The sequence below is a fragment of the Onychomys torridus genome, chromosome 13 (assembly GCF_903995425.1).
Source record: "Onychomys torridus chromosome 13, mOncTor1.1, whole genome shotgun sequence".
NCBI classification, from domain to species: Eukaryota; Metazoa; Chordata; class Mammalia; order Rodentia; family Cricetidae; genus Onychomys; species Onychomys torridus.
In genome coordinates this window covers 5987061-6008960 of record NC_050455.1, presented here as the reverse complement: position 1 = coordinate 6008960, position 21900 = coordinate 5987061, and positions in this window count along the sequence as shown.

Genomic DNA, 21900 nt, shown 5'->3' with positions numbered 1-21900 from the left:
ACCCAAACTAGGGACACCTAGAGGAGAAGGAAAGAGGCAAAAAGAAGACTCTTGGTGTCAGCTGTAGATATAATTCTAAACGGTCTTAGTAAATAAGAAACACAGAGCCAAATAAAGAGTTAAAAGCCCAGAGATCAAGCAGAAGCAAAGAGCTAAGACCACATTATCTTACCACTCGCTGCTGTCCTTCCCTTGAGAGAGACCTTCTTCCTGTGCCCTGTCTTTTTATTGCCTTTCTGTTCTGCCTTCTCATTGGTTGTAAACCCAACCACATGACTTTCTTGTCACTGACTGTCTATACAGACCTCCAGGTCTCTATGGTTCGTACTGAGATTAAAGGTTTGGGTCACCACTTGGTTGTGTCCTTGAATACACCGAGATTCTGCCTGCCATGTGATCAGATGAAAGGCATGTGCCACCACTGCCGGACTTCTGCTAAATGGCTTGCTCTTAGCTCTGATCCCCAGGCAACTTCATTAACATACAAATAAAATCACATTTCAGCACAAATAAAGTATCACCATAGCCAACTTCAATGCAGACCCCAGGATGCTGGTGAACACACAGAACTGCTCTGAAATCCCACCAAGTTCAACTCCGTCCTCTGAAAGTCCTGAACTCTTTCAGAACTTGACAGAAGAGATGCACACAAGTGGAAGACTATCTTCAGCAACAAGGATCCACCTTCACCGCTGAGAGGCAATGGAGGGCAACAGCAATAGCCTATATTGTCCGGGGTCATTTGGACTACCTTGACCAACAAGGCCAGTGGAGGTTCATCCTGGGGACATCGTCAGCCCAATAGCGGAGTTAAAGATTACATATATACATGTAAGTGTATGTATTGTATATAATTCTCAGTAAATATAAAATAATAATCCCTATTGCTAAAGACACTGTACACTCACACACTTTGGACACAGGACTTGGGAAGAGTTGAGCTGTGTCTGGTCTGAAAGCTTCCTGTGATCTAGCTTCTGGTACCAGAAAGTACTACATAAACTGCCAAGAGAGGCAATAAATAGTTTTATCCAGCTGTGATGCCAATAAATTATAACAATGACCAGCATGGCAGGATATCTCTACAGATACAATAGTGACACTCCTATGGTGGCAGTAACCAACAGCTGTCTAATTGGACTTGAGACACACTTAGGAGGAGGGAAATCATGCCTGGCACTAGACACCTAACCAACTACCTGGGCTGGTGAAGTCATGGCTCTCAGAGAACCTACCACTGTCACTTTAATAGACCAGGATAACTCCTGCGTTCAGAAACTTATCCTATACCACATGTAAGTGTAGCTCTCCCCTTCATGGAAGAATCCTCTCTAGGACAAATGGAGAGCATTACAGGAACCATAACAGGTGATAATGCAGAAGTCAACAGTGTGGAGCCCAGTCCCTGTTGCCACAATTCCTGCACCAAAGGCTCAGGGAGTATTGGGCAAAAAAAGATTGAATGAGCCACAGGACCAAGAAGTTAGCTGTGAGACTGTGTCTCCTGGAAGTGGCAGGGAAGCTGCATCCATGAAATCTCAACGATATGGCTGCCTAAACAAGACCTGAACAGTGATAATACCAATAGGCAGGCGAACGCAGAAGGAAGAAGTGGCATGGGTCCCAACCCTAGGCAGAGAACTACAGGCAATCAATGACTGTTGAGAGAGGGAAGGTTAGCCTCTCCCAGGAGTGAGTCTCATAATTGCTTATCCAATACAAAGTGGTCAGCCCTGAAATCATATATATCCAAGTGATAGCAAAAAACTCACCAGGGTGTGTTTATATATTTCTGTGTACACATATGTAGCAGAAATAATAGTTAAAAAAAGACACCATCAATTTGAGACAGAATGAGAAGGGAGACATGGGAGGGATGGGAGGGAGGCAGGGAAGGGGCAGGTATTATAATTGTATTTTAATTTTAAAATTAATAAAAATTAAAATAAAAAAATCACCAACAACAAATAGAAGACTATCAAGAACACAGATAAGATTTCATTAGTGAATGGGAGGTAGCTGGCTAACGAAAGAATTCCAAGGCAGGGGTCATGTCTCTAGGAAAGGCAGGAAACAGTGGCAGGAAAGGTAAGTGGGCAGTTAGGGTAGAGTTGAATTCTAGGGCTTACAGCATTTAAGGCCTTAGCAGAGGCAGCCAGCCCCAGGCACTCCTGCAAAGGACCTGCTGAAAAGACCTGTCTGAACCCCCTTTCCAATCAAAACAGACCTCCTATCTCCCGTTCCTGGAGGCCTTATTCTTTTTCCTCCCTGATCTGATAAACTAATCCTTGCTGAGGTGGGAACGGATTGATGAATAGCTCCTTCTAAGTAACATATTTGCATTTTAATAGGGACCTTCGGGGACACAGCCTTAAACCAAAGAAACGGCAGTGAATGCTGGTGAGTCCTAGAATGAACACTAGCCATTCCTAGTAGGGTGATAAATTGGTGGAGGAGAAATTATAGGGTAGGTAAATCTCTCTTTTTTCCCATGGGGAGCTGGTTCAGGGTTTAATAAAACACAGTTTGCCTGGAAAGGGTTGGTGGGAGCACTATTATCACATACTGACCACCAGAGCATGGCCTCCTAATCAGGGCTCCCTGGGAGAGCCTGAGCAAGGGTCTGAACGCTCTGCAGGCCCAGTGATAACTTCTGTGAAACAGAGCAGCCCCATAGTGCATCGGCCTGTTCTCCCCACAGGACAGATATATCGGTCTTGGAATGTTATAAAGCACAATAAACACACAGGTTCTTTGCATTTTGTCGCCTCTCACTCTCCCAAATTTCTCTTTTAATGACAACAAACATTGTTTAATGAAGTACATAAATCATGCAAAAATATTAAAGCTAGAAGTGAAAGGCATATTGTAGATTTCATAAAAGCTTATGCAAGTGACTCATTTTAATTTCACAGACAAATCATTTGTGTATTTGAAAGGCTCCTTTTCCATCCCAGGAGGCCTACCTGCTGTTCAAGGACTGGGGCTAAGTTCCTTCTATAGGAAGTCTGGAATCAAAGCGCTTCCACAGCCAGGTAACATCTGCCCAAACATCAACACTATCATTTCATTCTCCCTCTATGTCTGGGTCATCAGCTTCCTTAACGGAATGGCGGAAGAACACAGCCAGGTGTGGGGCACATGCCTGGGATGCCAGCACTCAGAGGAAGAGACAAGGAAGATCAGGAGTTGGAGGCCAACATTGTAGTCCTTTCAAGGCCAGCCTGTGCTACATGAGTTTAAAAAAATATAGAAGGGGTTGAGGATTTAGCTCAGTGGTAGAGCACTTGCCTAGCAAACGCAAGGCCCTAGGTTCGATCCTCAGCTCCTACCAAAAAGAGAGAGAGGTAGGTAGGTAGGTAGATAGATAGATAGAAAGAAAGAAAGAAAGAAAGATAGATAGATAGATAGATAGATAGATAGATAGATAGATAGATAGATAGATAGATGATAGGTCAATAGAGGTGAAATTTGCTTTATATATAAGCAAAATTTATATATATACTAAAGATCTGAGTTCATTCTGTCCTGAGACCCACAGATAGAAAGAGAGAACCAAGTCCTAAAAGTTGTCTTCTGACCTTCACACTGTGCTCAGCATGGGCATTTTTAATTTACCCTGGCATGGTAGTGCACACCTTTAATCCCAGCATTCAGGAGGCAGATGCAGTCAGATTTCTGTAAATTTGAGGCCAACCTGGTCTACAAAGTGAGTTCTGGGACAGCCAGGACTGTTACACAGAAAAACCCTATCTCGAAAAACCAAATAAATAAATAAAAGAAAATAAATTTAAAAAATTTAAAAATTAAACTTAAATTTTAAAAATTTTATTGATCCTACCACAAAGAAAAAAAAGTTCTTTAAAATAAGCTAGAAAACTAACACCTGGTGAGTCATTGTGTAGAAGAAGCAAAAGTCCAGTCTACCTGTTCTCTGCAAGCATGCTGCTGACAAAGATTTCTCAGAAACTGGATTTGAAGGAAGCACCCACCGCCTTCTCTGGTGTGTCTAAAGGGCACTTATGCACATTTCCAGTTGGAAAGTGTCCAAGTGGTGAAGAACATTGAGTCATCTCCTATCCCAGTGACCCAAAGTCTAGATTCAGAATCAACTGCTGTGTAGCCTTAAATCACCCCACAGGCTGGTGTGTGGAGGGGCATCTTAAGAGTCTTCCGTGAGCAGGCTCCTCAGCTGTGACCTGATGACTACTCTCTACAAAGTACCCTGACTTCCACTTTCCACAAATGGACACGGGTTTTTTGTTGTTGTTGTTGTTGTTTTTTAACTCTTTGGGTGCCAGCCACTCAGCTCCCAATTAAATACATGGAATCTTATTCTTGCATATGAATGCCCTGCCTAGCTTGGCTTATTTCTAGTTAGCTTTTCTAACTTAACTAATTAACTCTTCTTCTTCTACATTTTGCCTCTGGGCTTTTACCTATCTGAATTCTATATATCTTTCTTTCCTTCTTACTCTGTGGCTGGCTGTGTGTCTGGGTGGCTGGCCTCTGGCATCCTCCTCTCCTCCAGCTCCCCTCCCCCCCTCGCCCATCCTCCCACTTTCTCTCTCCATCCTAGATGTCTTCTATTTATTCTCTCTGCCTGGTAGTCCTGCCTATCATCTCTCCTGCCTTGCTATTGGCTGTTCTGCACTTAGACCAATCAGGTGCTTTTGACAGGCACAGTAACACAGCTTCACAAAGTTAAACAAATGCAACATAAAAGAATGCAATACATCTTTGCATCACTAAACGAATATTCCACAACATAAACAAACACATCTTAAGCTAATATTCCAACAACTTTCCATTTTAAAAGCAGCCTTTGAATTAGGAATAGCCAGATTTCCATTTTCTTCTGAACATGTAAAGGGAGCTGTCCATCTATGGGTCCACGAAGGCCCTTCCACAGCAACTGGGCTGCTACAACACAGTGAAGATGTGGGTTCATTGTGGGTGCTGGCCGTGGTTCTGCAGCATGCGCAGGAGGCAGAGCAGCAAACAGCACATGCCGGTTCAGAGTAACATGGTGGTGAGCACTGCAAGGGCTCAGGGTTGAAGGGATGTAGACCAACTTCTTTTTGTAATCCAATTCTACTTGGTTTCATTTTACTTATCAGCAAAAAATAAAAAATAAAAATAAAAAACTATGGAAAATTACCTTAAGTTGTTTTTTTTTGGTTTTTTTTTTTTTTTTTTTTTTTTTTTTGTCTCTCAAGCCAGGGTTTCTCTGTGTAGCCCTGGCTATCCTAGAGCTCTCTCTGTAGACCAGGCTGGCCTTGAACTCAGAGATCCCCCTGCCTCTGCCTCCCAAGTATTGCAATTAAAGGGGTGAACCACCACCTAGCTGGATTGATTCTTGATTTGGTGCCTAGAGAACATCTCAGCCTGGTCCTTGGAAAAGAACCCAGGGTTGTTTTCTATGTGTGGGGGGGTGTGCATTTTCTATGCCTACATATACTTTCTGTGTGTATGCATGTTCATGTGTATGGCAGCCAAAGATCACTGTCAAGTGACTTCTTCATGGTCCTTAGTCACTGTTCTTTAATGTGAGGAGACATCATGGTCATGGCAACTTACTAAAGGAAGCATTTAATTAGGGGCTTGTTCATAGTTGGAATAGTGTTAGAGTCCATGACCATGAAAACAGGAAGCATGGCAGCAGGCATGGTGCTGGAGCAGTAGCTGAGATCTTACATCTGATCCACAAGCTGGAGGCAGAGAGAAACAGACAGACAGAGACAGAGACTGGGCCTGGTGTGGGCTTCTGAAACCTCAAAGACCATCCCCAGTGATACACTTCCTCCCACAAGGCCATACCTCCCCCATAGGCTCATATGTTTGAGTACCTGGTCCCCAGTTAGTAAAACTGTTTGGGAAGGATTAGGAGGTGTGGCCTTGTTTGAGAAGGTGTGTCACTGGGGGAGGGCTTTGAGGTTCCAACAGCTTGTGCCATTCCCAGTGTCTTTCTTTCTTCGCCTTGTGGGTTGTGGATCAAGATGTGAGCTCTCAACTACTCTTTTGCTAATGGACTCTACCTCTCTGTGAAACCATAAGCCCCCAGTTAAATGCTTTGTTTTATAAGTTGCCTTGGTCACAGTGGTTTATCACAGCAGTGAAAAGTAACTAAGACATAGTGTTTCTCAAGAATCTGGAGCTCACTGATTGGTTAGGCAGGTTGACCAACTGTCTACCCCAGCCCCCAATCCCCACCCCTCACCCCACACACACCAGGACTGGGGTTGTAAACTTGGTCCTTTGTTCCACTTCAGATCCTCTTGCTCTTACAGCATCTCCCCAGAGCCTGGCTTCTTTTTTGCTACTGTTTTGGTTTTCCAGTACTGAGGTTTGAACCTAGGGCCTTGCACATGTTGGGAAACCCCTCTACCATGAGGCTTCATGTCCATTCTCAAGTACTGTGTTCTTCTGCTAAGGACCTGGATTCCTACTTGCCAGGTCAGTCATCCTCCTGGTGCTGGCATCCCATGTTCCCTCTTACACCTGTCGCTGCCGCTTGACCAGGGGCTTTGCACAGCCTCAATCTTGTAATCCCACTCTAACTCTTTTAATTTCTTCTATGGCCACTGGATTTCCCTCCAACACAATAACAGAACTCAGGCACACCCTCACTGGCCCACAACGACGACTCGGACCTTTCTCTCAACTACCTTTACCTTTGCTTCTCCCACCTTCAGTCAGGTCTGGTTCCTTCAGAGTTGTCTCCAGGGTTGTCTGGTGCCCCAGGAAGTGAAGTGGGCCTCCTGGTTTCTGGCTGCTGTGTCTGCTTGATTTTCTCATGTGATATTGTTCATTTCACTTCCAGGCTCTGCTTCAGTTTAGGATTGGGCCTCACGGCCTGCAGCCACCACTACTTCAAACAGAGCTGGAGATTTCAGGCCTGCAAGAGGTGTTGCAGAGGTCAGCAGCTTGCTTGACATGCCTGCAGGCTAAGCCTCCTCCATCCTTGGAAAGATCCCCCTGGCTCCTCCTGTTTCTTTGCATACTGCCTGAGTCTTTGCTCAGGTATTTGAGAAAAAGTTTGTCTTCACTTTTCCTCTTGTGGCAGCTTGCTGTCCCCCACCAGCGGCTCCTAAGAGCCTGGGGTGCTTCCTTACTGACTGAGTTTCCTTCTGTCCTTTTCCTTTTCTCTCCAACTTTGTGGGGGGGGGGGTTTGGCTTGAAACCCTAACTTAACATACTCAGATATGGTGACCATGGAGGGAGATTCCAGGGGCTCTGAGCAAGCATGTGCCTAGCATGCAGCTGTTTGCTAAGACACTTCTAGAGAGTGTGCACAGGGACCACTGAGAAAGAAGTGGTCATCACTTTACACGTAGACATCAAGGAGGTCCTCACAGCTTCTCCTTTAGGTGTACAAGGCAATTTGGTTGATTCTGCACAGCCAGCCCGTGAATCCCACATCACTGCAATCCTGTCCAAGGCAGCCGAAGCAGTTTAGACTTATCGGTCCCAGTAATCCCTGGGTGGTAGACAGCACCAGGTCTTGGGAAGGGCACAGTTAATCAGTGCTCCTAGTTTACCTTCCTAGGAACTGAGGATCACTTCACCCAGGTTCTCTCCTAGGACCAATCAGCACCTTCTTCCTGGGTAACTACTGTTCTCCTCGCCTCTGCCTACCTTCTCAGTTATTGTACCTTATCTCACTCCAGCCTCTGGCACCTGCCCTGTATCCTTCCTCACCTGAAATTGAAACTAAATGGAGATTCTTGACAATTAGTGTCTGGAATGTTGAGGGTATTTTCTCTGGCCCTGCAGCCTCTCTGTGGTATGATGGGAGAGTCCAGAGGAAAGATGGTAGTCGTTCAGGTCGAGCTCCGGACCCCTGTGTACTTCTGTTGGACATGTTAGCATCCTTGAAAGCCACTGTGTAGTGCAGTATGTGCATGGTATAGGCAGGTGAGAAATTGCCAATAGGAGTCAGAAAACCAGGAAGAAAAAATGGCGGGGCGGGGGGTGTCTCTGAGGTGTTGAAGAGTCTAGTTGCTGTCTTTCTGAGAACCTGCCATGGAAGCCTCAGACTCCAGTTTAGGCCAATCAGCGTATCTTTTAAGAATTGTCAGTGAATACTTTGTCAACTGATCACATTATACTGCTGATGAAATGACAAACTTCTCTGATGCCAGAATTGTAAGTAACTCCAGTGCAGTCCATAGCAGAAGCATACAAGTTTCCTGTGACCTTACACCAACACTTTCTTACACACTGAAGACAGAGAAAACAATGCAGTTGACAAGCAGCAAAAATCTGTAACAATAATAACAGTATTGAGTTAAGGGAGGAGAGGACTCAACACGACAGGCTTAGGCAATCTTAGGAAGATTGTTACCAAAGCCAGCCTGAACTACACAGTGAATTTCAGGCCAGCCTGGGCTACCATGTAAAATGCTGTCTCAAAAACAGTTTTTGAGTACTAAGATAATCCCCTAGACTCAAGATTCAGGAAGGTTAGAAAATGTTCATGTTACAGATGAAGCTGGGGGAGGGGTCTCCTAGGGTTATCAGAGTTATCAGGACAATCCCTAAATATACCTTTCTCAAAAGAAGAAAAAGAATAATCAGAATACTTCCCCGAGAGCTGGAATGTAGCTCGGTTGATAGATTGTTTGCATAGCACCCACAAAGCCCTGGATTCGGTCCCCTCCTGTATATCAACCAGGCCAACAGATGCAGGTCTGTAATCCCAGCAATTGGGAGATGAGGCAAGAAGATCCAAAGCTCAGGGTAAGGGCTACAGAGAGGACTCAGTGGATAAAAGTGCCTGCTGTGCAAGCATGAGGACCTGAGTTCAAATCCCCAGCATCTACGACACATTCCTGTAACCCCGGTATGGAAGGGGTGTATTAGTTAGGGTCCTCTAAAAGCACACTTCTGATAGAATGAATATATGTGTGTGTGTGTGTGTGTGTGTGTGTGTGTGTGTGTGTGTGTGTGTAATTTATTACAGTGCTTACTGGCCCGTGTCAGAGAAGTCTAACAACGGCCGTCAGGAAGGATCCTGTAGTTGTTCAGTCCATGAGACTGAGTGTCTCAGCAGTTCCAGTCTGGTGCTGGATTCCCAAAGAAGTCCTAGCATGTGGCCAGTTTTCAGTCCACACTGGAATCCTGAAGAAGTAGGTTCTAACACCGGGTAAAGAATGGTTCAGTAACAAGAGAAACGGACTTGCTAGTGAGTGTGAGGGCAAGGGAGCAAAAAGCAAGAGCGTCCTTTCTCAATGACCTTTCTGTAAGCTGCCACAAGAAGGGGTGCCCAGATTTAGGGTGGGTCTTCCTCCTCAAATTACCCAATCAAGAAAGTCCTTCCCAGGTGCTCCCATCCACTTGGGTTTTAGTTAATTCTGGATGTGGTCAAGCTGACACCAAGATTAGTCATGGGGGCGGGGATCAGAGACAGAAGGACCACTGAGGCTTGGTGGTTCAGTCTCAGAAGGCCCTGTCTCAAAAGACTAAGATAGAGTGATAGAGCAGTCACCCAATACACTCCTCTGCTTTCCACTCACACATGCGTACATACCGGATGTATACCAGCTACACAGACATATACACACACATACCCCCCCCACACACAGAGATAGTGTGTGTGTGTGTGTGTGTGTGTGTGTGTGTGTGTGTGTGTGTGTTTAAGGAACCCCAAGTTCTTCTGTGTCATGAACAAATTTTCTAATCTTTCCAGATCTTAACTTTTTTTTTTTTTTTTTTTTTTTGAGCCAGGGTTTCTCTGTGTAGCAGCCTTGGCTGTCCTGAATCATAACATTCTTATTTGTGAACTGTATGTGACGATTTGGAAACCATTGAGTGGTATCATCAAAGTTTGTTAAGGGATCTTAAAAGAAAACACTAAATTCAAAGTTTAAAGAATTAATTCACTCATTATACTTCAAATTTATTTAGCTTGAAGTATTATTCGACTCACTACAATTCAGTTGTAAAATATAAGGAAGATATGTATATATATATATATATATATATATATATATATATATATATATATATATATATATATATATATATATATCTGCTTTCATAGACCTGAGGACCCTTCAGAGGGATATCATTAAGTTCATAGTCCTCACCACACCTGTATGACAGAAAACTTGACCTCTCCCAGTGGCCTTCCTTAGAACATTGATTAACACTGGCCCCAAATGGCTGTTGTTGGCAGCAGAGCACATGGCTTTGTGCAACTCCTCTTTCCTTCTCTATATGGTGATACGTTCAACAACGTTTGTATTCTTTAATTCCCTGAAGGGCCATTATAAGCAGCTCCCTTTCTCTGGAGTTTAACGTGTGCACAGTTTCAGAGCAAGCCACCTATCCAAACTGTGCCCTGCATCCTAATGGTGCCTGGGCCACAGTGCTCAGCGTGTTTGGGGTTTCTCTACTGTTGCTGTACTTGAATAAGTAAACTAACCAATGAGTGCCTGAGGACACATGGCACATGCTCAGGGTCTGTGACACAGGAGGGCATAAAAGCCAGGATGTAATATCTGCTAATGGAACTCCCAGCTCGCTCGTGAGGGGCTTTCATTTCTTTTGTTTGCACAGTTGAAATAGGCAAAGCTACCCCTTTAAATGACAGGAGCCTTTTGTCCCTATGAGGTTTCGGTTATCAGGCCACAGTCTGTCGGTTTGAAACCATTTCCTTCCCAATTAGTTTGCAGTTGGGTGATGCTCCGTGCTGTGTTGAGGTTTCTCTACCTTGGTTTGACCTTCAGCAGCATCTGTAAAGCTCTCTGCTTAGCGACAAACATCACATCCATGCGGGAGGCACCGGGTGTGTTTGCTCAAGAATTTTGTGCTTGAAAACCTTATGGCTCCAGAGAATTTGGAGACCGAGGGCTGTCTATAGTCAAAGGTTTCCTCTGTAACCAAGAGACTTTGTCTTGCCAGGACCGTGGGGAATGAAAGCCCAGGGAAATCTCCCACACATTTAAGGCATTAGCAGCAGTCCAGGGGAAAACACCGTTATCTGCAGCTTCTATCTCTGCAGCCCTTATCTTGTTTGAACTGAGATGTGGGCTATTTGCCCTGAAGCAAGTCCTCTCAGCCATCCCAGCGCCTTCCTTCCTGTTCCAAAATTATTGCCTGCAGACAAAGCATGCCTTAAACATTCTTTCTCTCACTCCCCTCTCTTTCCTGCAGCCAGTCAATTATAAGATACAAGCGTAGGAGGACAATGAAAGCATGGGAGTGTCAGCTGCAATGCAGACTGTCTGTCCAGGAGGACACCAAAGCAAATGCAAATTCAACCCCACCTTACCCACTACGTCCCAAAGTGACTTAGGAACCCAGCGAGCATCATGAGCTACTGGGGCATCTGATACAGTCAAGGACTCAATTGTGAAAATATGGAAGAGAGACCTGGGGCTGGAGACATAGCTCAGTAGGTAGAGTACTTGCCTAGTATGCATAAAGCCAGGAGTTCGAGCCCCTGCACAGAGTGGAGCATGTCCGCAATTTCAGCCCTTGGGAGGCAGAGGTAAGACTTTTACAAGTTTGAGGTCATCTTTAGCAGCTCTACAGCAAGTTTAGGACCAGCTTGGGATTCATGAAACCATATCTCAACAATGTAAGAAAGAAGAGAGGGGAGAGAAGGGGGAGAGAGAAGGAGTGGGGAGGGAGAGGGGGGGGTAGGAGGGCTGGGGAAAGGGGAAGAGGGTGCAGGGAAAGGGCTGTTTCCATCAACACTTCAGAGTAACATGAAGCTACTGGAGGGGATATAGGAAGTATTAAAATAACAAATAATTAAAGAAAAATGAATTAAGAATCTTTACCTTAAAACTTGAGAAATATTTCTTCAATTATAAACACAATAGAAAGTTAGGTTTCAAATTTCAAAGATGTATAGCAATGCATGTGTTCTGTCTTATTTTCCAGGTGAGGGAACTGAGCCTCTCAAATCCATTAGTCAAAGGGAAGGAGGGGACCCTTCATCAGCTCTGCATACGACCCTTTCATCGCACTTTACTTGCCCTTTCTATACCGCTCTTTAGGAGTCAGGAGGAGCCAGCAAAGCAGTAGAAAAGTGAGTCCTCAGCCTTGTTTATTCTGCATTTTCCTGGGCCTTTGCCTCTTTGAACACTTGAGATATGGACCTGGTGCTGGGTGAGAACTCTGAAAAAGACGAGAAACTGTGGTGGAAGTCCTTCTAACCCAGATGTAAAGCTGGGCAGTGTGGAAAGACTGGAGCTGGGCCCCCAGGCACACAGAGAAGGCCTCACAGAGCTGACTGTGGAGCATTCGCCTGAGCATCAGCACTGCCTGGAGCACACCTCCATCTGTCACCCAGGAAACATCAGAGCTGTACTTAGACAGCTGAGGCCAGACCCAGCAGCCAGTGTGACACATTTCCAAGAGAGGTCTAAGAACTATCAATTGTCCTCTGTGCTAGAGAGGTATCTATCCCACCCTCATTTCCTCAGCAATTTACCAGAATGTCTGAATTTAACCAAACAGACAATACCAAACACATAGTGTTAGAGGGACTGGGAGGCGATTTGAAGTGGGGCATGGTGACTTACACCTATAACTCACCACTGGAGCAACTGAGGCAGGAGGATTACCAGAAGTTCTAGGACCAACAGTTTGAGCATGTAGGGAATTTCTAGACAGCCTGGGCTACAGAGTGAAGCTATGTTCCCCAAACAAAAACAAGCAATGTGCTTATAGCTCATCCCCGTGTGTGTTTGAGACAGGGTCTTGTATATCCTTAAACTCTCGCCCCCTGCCCCCCACTTCAGTCTCCTGGATGCTTAGCTTATACGTGTGCATCACCATTCCCACCTTGTTATTTTATAATAATGTTGTCTATAATATTTTTATCTGAAGACCGGGTTACACAGATCCCCACATGTATCAAAACCTAGCAAATATGTGCTCCAGACCTACTCACCTCATTGCATGTAAATCATGCATCAGAAAAAGTTCTGAAAAGAAACATTGAAATTTAGTTAGACATAAGCACTATGAAGTAGTTTGAGGGTAACAATATGGTGTCTTCAATTTACTTTCAAATGTATTAACAAACAACAGATTTGGGATGAGGGTATACCTTAGTGGTAGAGTTTTGCCTACCATGCACAAGGCTCCCATTTCAACCCTCAAACCACACACACGCACACACACACACACACACACACACAAAGAAAACAAAAAAAGTTACACTCACAGATGGATAGAGGGATGAACACATAGATGATAAACTCTCAGCCCTGCATGTTGTCTTTATGAAAGTTTTTATAAATAAATTTTGGGATTAAATCTACTAAAATTTAGGACTATGCTCAAATGCTCAATCTCTCTCTTTTCTCTCTCTCTCTCTTTTCACACACACATGAATACAAACTTCACATACACATTCATTTCCAACTCTAACTATAAAGTTCATCTACTTGAACATGAGCACATCACCCAGAGCATCCTCCAATCAGCTCTCAGCAGCACAGGAAGAAGGTGTGAGCCTACGGCAAACTTAGCCCCATAACTCAGTCAGGCTTGAATCCTGGCTCTGCTAGATTAGAAGATACTGCCTATTTTCTGAGCTACGCTGCATAGACAGACTTTCCTTTGTATGTCTAGCTCATAAATAACAACCCAGAAACTTATTATCAATTATGAAAGCTTAGCCTATAGCTTAAGCCTGTTCCTAACTAGCTCTTATAACTTAAATTGACCTATTTATATTAATCCACTTATATCATGTGATATTACCTCTCTTACATCTTGTATCCCCTGCTTCCTCTCCATGTCTCCTGGTATCTCTGGTGTGCCTGAATTCCCCCTCCTCCTTTTTCTCCCCAGAAATCCCACTTATACCTCCTGCCTAGCTATTGGCCATTCAGCTTTTTATTACACCAATCACAGCAATACATCTTCACATAGTATACAAATATCCCACAACATTTCCCCCTTTTGTCTAAATAAAAAGGAAAGGTTTTAACTTGAACATAGTAAAACTATATACAATAAGAAAAATTACCAAGTAAGAATTCACAATGTTTAGTCCATATGTATTTGGCAAATTCGGAGAACGTACTGTATTATATATCCCATCTTAGTGAGTCCAAAGTTTTATACCTAAACCATTTTCTATCATAACTTGTATTACCATTCTAAAAATATCTTTTTAAACCTACAATCTTCTTCTTCTTAGATAAATAACTTAAGCTTTTATGTTTCTCAACCTTATAAACTTTATATATCTTATGTAAGATTTTTTTTCTGAATTTGATAATGAGAAAAACTATATACTATCTATTCTTTGATACCTATCAGAGACCCAAGAAAGATATAATATTACCTGAGTAAACAGGAAGTGCAGAGCAAACAACTTCCAAAACTATAGAAATGACAGAGACAGCTAGTTGCCAAGATAGTCACCTAAGGTTCCTCTGCAATGTTAAGAAATACATCTTCAATATACAGGCCTAGAATATCTGACAGACTGTTTTTTATAAAGATGAAATTTTTGAAGGACTGTCCTACCTTGGCTTAGCAAAGTTCAACAAGTCACCTGCTTGTACAATTTGGACAGCATACTGTAAGAAGTCAAGACAAGTGCAGTGTCTTGCCTAGGGGCTAACTTTGCCACAATAAAAGCAAACTCCATAAGAATGTTCTTCAATGCCCATCATCCTCTTTTGAATTAATTGGTGCTGCCAGGAGAAGACATGTCTTACTGTCATGAAAAGCCTTTGGTTATTACAATATATTAAATGCCATACTCTATAGGCCTTTGAAGTGTTTGAAAACCATCTGTCCATCTAAAATATATCTTTGTTTGACCTTGAAAACATACCTAACATAGCCACAAATTGCATTGTTAGATGACTATTAACCTGTATTTATTAATTATCCTAAATAGTTTGTAATAATAACTTTCAAGGACTAGAAATTTATATTACATTGTTAAATGAGCTGCAAAAAGACAATACCTTAAATAAAAAAGATTATATATACATATATATAGTTTTATATATAGTATAACAAAAATAACCTTAAATTTGTATCAGTATTTGAGAATCCATACCAATGTAAAATATTTGAGACTAGTGACTTTTCAAAAGTAGACTCAACAACCCACCTTTTTATCCCATCATTTCTATACAATATCCCCCCTTTTTCCTTTCAGAAAAAGATTCCTGAATCTAGTCTCCTTTGTTCATCTTTTTTTTTCTGACCATAACCAAAAATAACTTGTAACCAACCCCCCTAAACAATGAAAAACATCCATAACTCACTGAATGATCAAAAACCATCCACCCCATCTTTTGGGAATATGGGTGTTGTTTCTCTAGACTGCCTCCTGTTGTGTGGGGGTGATGGCATCTTTAGGGGACCCTGATAAAATTGGGATAATGGTCAAGTCCTGGGAGAGCTAGCTATATTTTTATTATTGTTGTTGTTGCTGTTGTTTAGTCTCTGTGTGATAGGAAAGTGTAGAGCTTATCTGAAGTCTTGGCTGGATAGTCTGTGAGGCTATACCATCTCAGCTAGCAGCTTTGAAGTTGTTCTGCATACAAAATGTTGAGGAAACTGCAATAGAGGCATTCTGAGAGGGTGGATCACCTGGGCTACTTGTCTTCATTGGTTTTGGTCTGTTTTTTTTTTTTTTTAAATAAATAATTTTTTTCTTTATTATTATGTGTTTTAAATTTGCCCTCCCCGCTCCCGCCCCCACCTCCACCTTCCCCCCAGTCCCTCCCCTCCATTCCCATCTCCTCCAGGATCAAGGCACCCCTGGGGATTCATTTAAACCTGGTGGATTCAGTACAGGCAGGTCCAGTCCCCTCCTTCCAGACTGAGCAAAGTGTCCCTGTGTAAGCCCAAGGTTTCAAACAGCCAGCTCATGCACTAAGGACAGGTCCTGGTCCCACAGACTAGATGCCTCCCAAACAGATCAAGCTAGTCAATGGTCTCACTTATCCAGAGGACCTGATCCAGCTGGGGGCTCCACAGCCTTTGGTTCATAATTCATGTGCTTCCATTCACTTGGCTATTTGTCCCTGTGCTTTTTGCAATCTTGGATTCAACAATTCACGCTCTTGCAGACCCTCCTTTTTCTCGACAGTTGGACACCTGGAGCTCCACCTGGGGCCTGGCTGAGGATCTCTGCATCCACTTCCATCAGGTATTGGATGAGAGTTCCAAGATGACTGTTAGGGTGTTTGGCCATCTGATCACCAGACTAGGTCAGATCAGGCTTTCTCTCAACCATTGCCAGCAGACTACAGAGGATATATCATTGTGGATTTCTGGGGACCTTTCCAGCACTCTGCCTATTCCTGGTCTCATGTGTTCTTCATTTATCATGGTCTGTTATTCCTCATTCTCCCTTTCTGTTCTTGATCCAGCTGGGATCTCCTGCTCCCCTAAGCTTTATTTCCCTCAAATCTTGCCCTTCATTACTCCCACTGCCATCCAGGTTGTTCATTTAGATCTCATCCATTTCTCTGTCATTGGTGATCCCTGGGTCTTTCCTAGGGTCCCATTTTCTAGGTAGCCTCCCTGGAGTTGTGTAGCAGTCTAGTCATTTTTGTTTTACATCTAGTATCCTCCTATGAGTGAGTACATACCATGTTTGTCCTTCTGAGTCTGGGTTACCTCACTCAGAATGATTTTTTCTAGATCCATCCATTTGCCTGCAAACCTCATGATGTCATTGTTTTTCTCTGCTGAGTAGTACTCCATTGTGTATATGTACCATATTTTCTTTATCCATTCTTCAGTTGAAGGGCATCTAGGTTGTTTCCAGGTTCTGGCTTTATAAACAAATCTGATACGAACATAGCTGAGCAAATGTCCTTGTGGTATGATTGAGCATACCTTGGGTATATGCCCAAAAGTGCTATAGCTGGGTCTTGTGGGAGATGGATTCCCAATTTTCTAAGGAAGCACCATATTGATTTCCAAAGTGGCTGTACAAGCTTGCATTCCCACCAGCAGTAGAGGAGAGTTCCCCTTGCTCCACATCCTCTCCAGCATAAGCTGTCTTCTGTGCTTTTGATCTTAGCCATTCTGACAGGTGTAAGGTGGTATCTCAGAGTCGTTTTGATTTGCATTTCCCTGATAATTAGGGATGTTGAGCAATTCCTTAAATGTCTTTCAGCCATTTGAACTTCCTCTGTGGAGAATTCTCTGTTTAGTTCTATAGCCCATTTCTTAATTAGACTGTTGGGCATTTTGATGTTTAATTTCTTGAGTTCTTTATATATTCTGTATATCAGCCCTCTGTCAGATGTGGAGTTGGTGAAGACATTTTCCCATTCTGTAGGCTGTTGCTTTGTCTTGTTGACCGTGTCCTTTGCTCTACAAAAGCTTCTGAGTTTCAACAGGTCCCATTGATTGATTGTTTCTCTCAGTGTCTGTGCTACTGGTGTTATATTTAGAAAGTGATCTCCGGTGCCAATGCATTCAGGAGTACTTCCTACTTTCTCTACTATCAGGTTCAGAGTAGCTGAATTATGTTGAGGTCTTTGATCCACTTGGATTTAAGTTTTGTGCATGGTGACAGATATGGATCTATTTGCAGCCTTCTACACATTGACATCCAGTTATGCCAGCACCATTTGTTGAAGATGCTTTCTTTTTTCCATTGTACATTTTTGGCTTCTTTGTCAAAAATTATATGTTCATAGGTGTGCGGGTTAATGTCAGGGTCTTCAATTCTATTCCATTGGTCCACATGTTTTTTAACACATAAACTTTGAAAGGATATATATGGAGATATATATATATATATATATATATATATATATATATATATATATATATATATATATCCTTTGTGTATGTGTGTATATATATATATACACATATCTGCATTAACACAAGTATGGAATATGTGGTGCACACAAGTCAGTTAAGGATGATTTTTTTGTTCTATGTTTGAGCAGGTAAAAGGCATCTGTTACCTCATACATTTGTTTGGACTGTAGAGCCAATCCTTTATCCATTCCATATGAAAGGATGGCATGTAATAATAAGTTGTTAAGACTCTGTAGCCAACAAGATTTATCATGTCTCATCCAGTCTCAGAGCTGTTCCCATACTAGAAGGGTTAACATGTACATTGTCTGTCCTATAGTCTTTTTTGGTTTCTTTTTCATGTCTATAGCCAAGATTTCCAGGAGATCTCCCCCAATCGAATTTGATCTTCAATAATTTTGAAAAGAACCATAACTTTTTGTTTCCTGTGAAAACAAAGGCATAACCTTTCCCCCAATGCAACACATTTTTCAACTCCCATTTTGAAGCCAAAACATTTCTAAAGTATATATGCTGGTTTAATTCAACAGTCCCTTTCATAATCTCATGTCCCCCAGCAGCTGCTGTTCACTCATCAGGATTAAAAAACTTTAAAGTCAACAAAAACACCGTCAGGATCCAGATGCCCTGTGTATTTTCCATCTTTACATGGCTTATTTTTTCCTTTTATATTGCTTTACTCTCTCTTTAAAGACTTTATTATATTTAAACTATTTTTCTATAACTGTATATACCCATTTTTTTACTATATAGAGGTTTTTCTCAGTCTGGACACTTTACTACATGTCTGCAGCCTTCTCTAATCACATAAGCCAAGCTTTAAACCTACCACAAGGCTCCATACATGGCAATGGCTGGCTCAAGCCTGCACCAGGAGCTACATCTCTGTATGCCATGGCCCACCTGAGAGACTGTGTGACTAGAAAGCCTTGCCTGGCTCTGTGTTTATTTTTTTTTTTCAAGCTTTCTCAGGTCCTATGTGGAAATACACTCCCCACATTGGATACCATATGTAGTCAGATTTCCCTTTGGGCTCCCAGCTCCCAAATAATGACTAGGAGACTTATTCATTATGAAGGCTTGATTTATAGGTTAGACTTGGTCCTAATTAGTTCTTATGACTTAAAATAAATCATTTATATTAATCTTTGTTCTATCATGTGGCCTTACCTCTCTTCATCTTGCACCTCCTGTTTCCTCTCTGTGTCTCCTGGTGTCTCCTGTGCACCTAGATTCCTCCTCCTTTTCCTTTCTTTTCCCAGAAATAGCACCTATACCCCCTGCCTAGCTATTGGCCACTCAGCTTTTTATTACACCAATCACAGCAACACACCTTCACACAGTGTACAAATATCCCACAACACTGCTGGTCTCATCTGTAAAATAGCTCTTCCCCACCCACTTCTGTGAATTAGAGTGAGATGACCCTTGTAAAACACCAGCCACCCCCAAGCTTACAAAGCACTCATGTACAGACCTCATTAAAATGAGCACTCAGCAAACAGTGCTCAGTTTGATCCAGTAACATGCTAATGACATCAAGATATCAGATACTTTAAAAATCATGTGTAACATCTCCGTGTTTGTCAAGGTGGAATGTATATATGAGTGCAGGTACCTGGCAGAGTCCAGAAGAGAATGCCAGATCCTCAAGAGCTGGAGTCACCGGCTGTTGTGAGCTGCCTGATGTGGGTATGGGGCATCGAACTCCGGTCCTCTGCAAGAGTAATCTGCTAGGTATTTGTTCATTTAGGGAAAAAAACAAACCCTGTACTTGAGAAAATGTCTACTTGGAAGCACACCGTTTTACCATCTAGCTTCCTTCAACTGTTCATGTAAAGCAGTCTAAAGAAGCCGAGAGACAAATGCAAGGGGTAGGCGTACCTGTTCCATTGGAAGCCCCATGCTATCTAAGTAACAGCACTGAAAACCATGTCAGGGGCTGGAGAGAGCGCCGAGCCTAGAAGAACATACTACTCTTGTAGAGGAACTCAGTTTGGTTCTCAGCACCCATGTCAAGTGGCTCACAGCTACTTGTGATTGCAGCTCCAGGAGCTCTGACACACTCCTCCGGCCTCCAGGGGCAACTGCACTGATGTGCACAACCCCACTCACAACTGCATGCATAGGCACGTAAATAAAAGTAATTTTTAACTAAAAAGAAAAAAATCAATGTGAAGATCTGGGGGCGCTGGGCCACTTGGACTCTTTGCTCGATTTCATAATTTTCCTCATTTTAAGCCTGAGGCATGCCTCCACACACCATGGGCCTTTCCTCTTCTGGAAGGCAGCACCCTTCTGTCTCATAAGGACCGTCCATCCACACCCCTGCTCGAAGCACTGAATACTTCATCAGCTTCTCCTTAGCCTGCACAGAACCCTGACACACTGAACAATAAGAGCTCTGTTCTCACAGGGATGCTTATGCCAAAAATAAAAAATAAAACCCCTGTAACCGCACCAGGATTAAACCCTTCTCCTTGTTCCTGTGAGTGCCTGTGTTTCGACATCATTAATTCTTAAAGAAAAGCTTACTAAGGGGTCAAAATTGCACAAGTCATCATAGATGCCACACCTCTTGAGGGAGTATATTGCAAAGATTATGTCCCTGGAGACTCTATCCCATCTTCTCTGCAAAGTCATCGCAGCCTCAAATATGAGGGAGGAAACAGCATAGTGACAGGCAATGAGGCAGCCAGCCTGCTCCACAGGAGCCCATTGACCTGCTCCATCCAACTGGCTCCCTCTGCCTATTGACCTGCTCCACCCAAGTGGCTCTCTCTGCCTATTGACCTGCTCCACCCAAGTGGCTCCCTCTGCCTATTGACCTGCTCCACCCAAGTGACTCCCTCTGCCTATTGAGAGTATTTCTTTGGTGGATTCATGATTCACATTGCAGTGGGCTCACCTCCTCTGAAGAGATGATTTAATTACAGGTTCAGCAGACAACCCATGACAGGAAAGCCAGATATGTGCATGGTGATCATCCAGGTGGGGGCAGAAAAGAGATGATTTGATTACAGGTTCAGGAGACAACCCATGACAGGAAAGCCAGATACATGAATGGTGATCATCCAGGTGGGGGCATGAGCAGCCTCCCCTGCAGCAGCCCCTGCGGCTGCTTTCCAGAATTAACAGAACTGGGTGGTCATCCCTACTGGTGAATTCAACAAGAGCACCATGTGTTCATCACTTTGGGGCTGTTGCTACTCACCACAAGTCCAAACACACAGAACGTTGTAAATAAGTGTTGGCTGAACTAAGTTATAAGGCTGAAAGGTGACAGAAGAAATCAGTATTCACATTCATGAGCCCCGTCCCGCCACAACCCCTGGAGCACCCTAGATTCAAATCCTGTCTCTGATGCTTATTAGCTCTTCAACCTTAGACAGAACAGCCACTCAAGTATACACACACACACACACACACACACACACACACACACATATATATACATACACATATACACATACACACACGTATGTATGTGTGTGTATATACACACACACACACACACATATATATACATACACATATACACACACACACACACACATGAACACACACTCTGTTTTTGCTTTCTCTTATGTAAAATGGGAAAAAAACAGACCATAGAGTTGTTAAATGAATAAAGTAATAAATATAAAATGTATGGAATCCTGTCCCATTGTGGTATGAGACATATAGATGTAAATTACTGTCTTAATTTGGAGAGTGAAATTTGTGTGAGAGTTTTCTAGATCTTCTTGGTAGAAAATAAAGAGGAAACTGGCTCAGAAGCAGAAATCCAAATATTGCCTCTACAAAGGTCTCACCTTGTGGGAGGAGTAGAAAGACGATCCCAACATCCTCATCACATGAAGGGAAATTATTTCAAATTTATTCACTCAAAGAAGTTTCAGTCTGGGCCCCCAAATGATGTGGTCATACCACACACAATCTATTTTCAGACCTTGATTCAGAATGAGTAAAGAATTGAGTTGATATCCCCAGTCCTCTCCCCCCCCCCCCCGCCAAAAAATTTCCTTTTAACCACTCTAGAAACCGAAATACTAGGACCCTAGAGCTCACCAAAAAGAGTTGTGTCTGGTTGGGATGAGAAGAGAGGCCCTACAT